The 6,000-nt window shown below is 45.1% G+C and overlaps 1 protein-coding gene across 1 annotated transcript in view; it reads right to left on the reverse strand.

Annotated features, from left to right (window-relative positions):
- The window catches only part of LOC138853887 (uncharacterized), a 152,820-nt gene that overhangs the window by 8,574 nt on the left and 138,246 nt on the right, over positions 1-6,000 (reverse strand). The gene's annotated exons all lie outside the window — the stretch shown is intronic.

Below are 6,000 nucleotides of genomic sequence, written 5' to 3' on the forward strand. Positions count from 1 at the left end.
ATGCATCTTGTATTCACCTTTGTTGATTAAAATATAGCTCGGCAGAATTGCGTTATTTGAGTTCTTCGTATCATTTAGAGCATTATTAAAGTTACAGAACACTGCATCAATTATTATAAATACATACGCTGAGAAAGCCTCGGGAACATATGGAAGAGTTGCTAAATAATGATGAAGATAGAAAGACGCTGATTTCATGAGGAAGAGCCAGAAGAGGAAGAGGCAGAAGAGGAAGAGGCAGAAGTGAATACAGGGAAAGTGAATAAGGCAGAAGATAGAATGAAGGAGGGTATTTCGGCTGGGATAGACTGGATCAAGACAGAAATGTTAAAGGTAGTTTTGTGGTGGGTCATGTTACATGGTACCATGGTACCTAGGGTCATGGTAACTAGAAAATGGCAGAGGGCATGTATTGTTCCTTAGTATAAAGGAGTATAAAGTGAACATACCTGTTGAGTGTACCAGGTAAAAATTTTAAATATTATTGGAAGAATTAAGGGTAAGACAGACAATAGGACTGCAGATGAACGAGGAGGGTTACACGAGTATATATAGGAACAAAAATTTGTTAAAGGAATGAAACTTTTCACTGCATTTATGGATTTAGAACATCCAGATGCAGATAATTTCTGCAATGCACAAATTACCTGCATGAAGGAGTGAAACTGTCATATTAGAAAACTTTCATATTGGTTGTGTATCTTTATTATCCAATACAGAGGCAGCAGTAGAATCAATGAGGATGTAAAGACCATGTAATCAGTCCTTCACCCTCGAAGATGTAGTTCTGATGTGGCAATTTCTCTTCAAGGGAGACACTTTGACATGGCGAAGAGGCTCTTCTGTCTACTTCCTCAGACCGAACCTAATTACCCCCAATACCCCCTTCCCTAACCCATCCTCCCCATCCCTCCTTTTTTCCCTTCCCCCCCCTTCCAACCCTCCGTTTCCCTCATCCCATTTATAACCTCTGGGGTACTTCCCTCTGGCATAACGGTTTCTAGGTAGGGGAAAACGTGCCAGCGTTCATCCAGCTCCGTGAGGTTCCTCGGGTGTGGTGTAGTTTGCCGTGAAATCTGCATTGTCTGGAGGTTCCCTGCTCCCTTCCCGGATTTTCGAGAGGTGGGCAGGGTGTTCTGAAGGTGATGGGTTTATCTCCAGAGGCTGCCTGTTGGTTCTTAGTGGCAGCCGAAGGAGGTATGCTTTGTGGCGGGTTTCCAACCGCCCTCTCTTTTGTCCGCTGAAGTGGATCGGTAGATGTGAGGTTGCTATTCCAGAGCGCTGGTTTACTGGAGTGAAGTGTAGGGTATGGCACAGGTTCCACGCTGCATCTGCACTGCTTGTGGTCTCAAGGTCCTCTTGGATGAGGGGGGGGGAACTTACGGCCCTTTCATACCTTCTAGTGACTGTCTCTCCTCTGTCCCTCTTTTTCTTTCTTTATTTCTTTTTTTTTCTTTAAAGTAATAATAAGAAAGAAGTACCATCATCATGGAGTCTTCAGTTTGTGATAACGCTCCTCCTCCCAGACCCCTTTTTGTTACTACATTCTCTTCTGACCCGGCTTCATTATTGGACCATTCTCCAGACTTTTCCCATACCCCTGTACCTTCTGCTGGTGACGCTTCGTCACTTGCTCCAGATGCAGAGGCTCTGCCCGTTTCAGCTAGTACCTCTGCCTTTTGCATGCCTTTATCTATGCATCTGGCTTCCCTAAATATGGTGTGACAATTTTCGGATCGCCCACCTCCCTCAGGTCGGGCTACTCGCGGAACTACGCCTAAACGTGCCAGACCATTTGCTGACGACAGTTCTTCGATGACTGTTCATTCTATCCAGAAACGACCTATGCAACACCCACTTCCTTTACGCACCATGTTTACAAGTATGCAGTGGACTAAATTCTTTTCTCTACAACCGATATCTCCAAATGATTATCTTTCCGACCCTAGGGTCCGCACTGCCTGTGGTCTCGAGGTCCTCTTGGATGAGAGGGGGAACTTACGGCCATAATATATCCTTTCACGTTCTTCGAAGCAGTGCACACATCATTACAGTTCAGAATGTGGAACAAGCTCTTGATCTTTTCCATCTTACTTCCATTGATAACATTCCAATCACAGTTCACAAGCATGCTACTCTCAATTCTTGCAGTGGAACAGTGGTTTTGCCACATACCAATGTACAGAGTTATTTTCTGTCTTGTGGTGATGATATTTTGGAGCAATTAGCTTTTCAGGACCTTCCAATTTTCAAAGTGGATACATATGTCCTGTCCACTTCCGGGCAGAGGCACTTCACCAGTAACATCGCCCACTTAACCTTTGACTGCTTTAAACTCCCATCCTCCGTTTACATCGCAGGCCATCGTCTGGAGGTGCATAAAGTGGCCCCTACTCCCCATCAGTGTCGAAACTGCTGGCACTTCAGATACCCTACTAAATACTGCAGATCTGCAGCAAAGTGCCCAGTCTGCGGTGCCACAGATCATGCCGATACATCTAGTCTTCCCTCCACTTGTCTCAATTGCAATGAACCTCATCCTTCTTTTTCATGCTGATGTCAAGTCTATCTTAATGAATGAGAAGTCCGTTATCTTAAGGAGAGGAAAGACCTTATGCTATGGCTGTTTCTCATGTCCCTTATTTTCGGGTAGCTAGGAGACTTCCAACCTTGGTGGTCCCCCTATGTACCAGCTGCTCCAGTGTCCTGTCTTCCAAGGTCACCCCCATCTCTAATTCTTTTGAAGTTTTACCTTCTGAACCCCCCCCCCCCTTCTTACATATTCCTACCTCTACTTCTTCTCACCTGCTAGTTTCTCAGTCTGCAAGGCCTCACACGTCTACATCTTCTTCGTGCCTATCATCTGTGAAGGTGAACCTGTCTCGTAAGGATAAGTCTTTTTGCATTCCTCCGGTGCTTACACTTTCCCAACAGTTTTCCTTTTCGGACTCGATTCCTAGTTCTCCCACCCTTTCTAACTCTCACACAAAGGTGGAGGTTCAACCCCCATTGTGTGGTCATCTCTTCTGCTGTTTCTCCCAGACTTCTTCCCCAGTTACCTTCTAGCATCCTTCCTCTCCTGTTCCACCACAGGACTCTTCTGTCCCCGCCGGCGCATCTCTCATGGTTCATATTCCCCTTCCCTCTCAGACCTCTTTGGTTTCCTCCATAGTCTCCCCGATCTCTACTGGTCTACCTCACCTGTCTCTGAAGTCATGATATCGGCATCCTCCTTTCTGCTGAGACACTTGATGCTGTCTCCGACTATATTGCAGAGACCAAACCCTCGATGGACGCTGGCACGCCTCCTTCTACCCCTTCTTATTCTTCACAACCCTCGCAGTAATCTTTTCTTTCGCAGCATTTTGATTCCTCCTTTCTTACACACATTCCGTTGCCTCCACTCATTGACTTCACTGACCCTAATAGCCCATATATTTCATCGCTTCTTATTTTCATACATGTCTTTGTGAAAAATGATTTACTTACAATGAAATGTTGGTGGCCTCAGGGACATTCGGGGAGAGCTCCAGGTGTTGCTCTCTCAGTTTTCCCCAGTGTGTGTCAGGTTACAAGAGCCTAAAGTTCGTTCAGCTGTTATTTGACCCGTTTTGGGCTATGTGCTGTTGCATTCTTCTGATCCCTTTCCTGATGAATCATTTAATGAGAGTGTGCTTTTTGTGCGCGTTGGTATACCGTATCAACAGGTCTTTGTTCGTTCACTGCTGCATTATATTGCTGCCCGTATTTATTTGCACAGATGGTATTCAGTTTGATTTCTATATCTCTTCCCTTCCCGTGCAGTCTGCATTACGGATATTGCATTCTTGATCTCTTCTCTGCCACCCCCCATTTTGTTGTTAGGTGATTTTAACGCACACCATCATCTTTGGGGAGGGTCCCACTGTGACTCTTGTGGTGATCAGCTGGAGACTCTTCTCACTTCTCATAATCTTCATGTTTTAAATACTTGTGCTCCCACTCATTTTGACTCTCGCACTCAGTCTCTCTCTAGCATTGATCTTTCTATCTGCTCCTCGTCAATCGCAGGTGATTATGCTTGGTCTGCTCACCCAGATTTGAACGACAGTGATCACTTTCCTATTCTTCTTACTTCTACTATGTATTCCCGACCACCTCGTAGCTCCCGTTGGCAATTTGTACGAGCGAATTGGGACGTATACTCTTATCTTACCGCTTTTTGTGGAGACTCCTCTTCGTTCTCTATTAATGAGCTGGTGCATCAGTTCTCGACCTTAGTCTTGATTGCAGCATCACGTCCTATTCCTCAAGCCTCAGGCAGGCATTCTCAGACATGCGTGCCTTGGTCTACTGCGCGTGCCTATGTAGAGTCGTTATCGATACAATCAGACCTTAGATCCTCTTTCAGATTTTAAGCGGGCAAGGGCAGTTGCTCGCCGCATCATACTCGATGCTTAACGCACTTGTTGGCATAACTGTGTCTACCATTACCTCGACTTCCCCTATGTGTGCGGTTTGGAAGAAGGTATAGAAAATGTGTGGCAAGTACTCTCCAGACCCAGCTCTCGTTTTGCGGGATGCTGTTGTTAGTGTTGAGGAACCTCTTGAAGTTGCCATGGAAATCGGGAACTATCTCGTTCGTGTCTCCCAAGGGCTTCACCTCTGTCCCTTATTTCTCGCGTCTAAGTCTACCGAGGAGCAATTGTTCTTGGATTTCTCTTCTAATGGAATGGAGCCGTATAATGTACCTTTCACTCTGCTACAGCTAGAGTCCATGCTTTCCGCTTGCCAGTCATCGGCAGCTATGCCTGATGATATTCATATCTGTATTTCTACAACACCTGCATTCATCAGCCCTTATAGTCCTTTTGCGTCTTTTCAGTCTCATTTAGATGCGAGAGGTTCTCCTTCAGCAATGAAAATCTACCACTGTACTACCATTTCACAAACCAGGCACCTCGGGGCTTGATACCTTTCATTGCTTTGACCAGTGTAGTCTGCAAGGTGATGGAACGATTGGTGAATAGAATTCTGATAAGGTATTTGGAGACTCACAATAGTCTTTATCCTCGCCAATATGGCTTTCACAAGGGCCGCTCTACTTTGGACCTCTTGCTCCACTTAGATGCGTATGCGCGAAATGCGTTTACTAACAAACACTTTGTCGTAACAATCTATTTTGATCTTGAAAAGGCATATGACACCACTTGAAGGTATAACATTTTAGGCCTCTACGGTAATCTACCAACCTTCCTTACTTTATTATCTGACAGACATTTTCATGTCAGTGTTGGCGCGCAAAAACAAAAATGTCGGTCTGTTGGGTCCGTGGACACGTTGATGTGCGGAGCAATGAACAGCGTGGTGAAAGGTATACAATGTTGTCAAGATGAAAGTTAAGACACATGTGCAACATCTGGTTATGCAGATGTTGCACATGTGTCTAAACTTTCAACTTCAGGTGCAGTTACTTATAGAGGTATTCTGTTCAGGGATTATTTTAGTCATCTCTGCCTGTCTTTGTAGCCGCTGGCAACAACGGTGGTCGAACACGCACCATAACAAAGTGCACTCTATTAAACCGCTTTAGGTTTATGGCCATCTTGCCACCGTTGCCGTTCCCAGGAGGCTGCGCTATCCTGTCTTATCCTATCTCCGCATCAGCCACACTCGCCTTACCCATGGGTATCTCATGGAACAAAACCCTATTCCTTTCTATGAAGTTTGTCGGGTCACTATTTTGGTTCCTCATTTTCTTGTGGATTGTCTGGTTTATGATCGAGCTGACAGGACTTACCTCTGACGCCGCTCCACTACCACTCTTACCTTATCTTCTATTTTTTGCAGCAGATGGTCCTGCCTTTGACTTACGATCACTTTTTTACTTTTTGTCAGCAATGATCCCCTTTCCACATAGCTGTTTATAGCCCTGGCACTATTTTCTGCCCGGCAGCGCTGCATGAGCCTTGTCAGTTTAGCGCTTTATTATTTAATTATAATAATTCTCTGTAATCTCCA

Source organism: Cherax quadricarinatus, chromosome 42 (genome assembly GCF_038502225.1).
Source record: "Cherax quadricarinatus isolate ZL_2023a chromosome 42, ASM3850222v1, whole genome shotgun sequence".
Lineage (NCBI taxonomy): Eukaryota > Metazoa > Arthropoda > Malacostraca > Decapoda > Parastacidae > Cherax > Cherax quadricarinatus.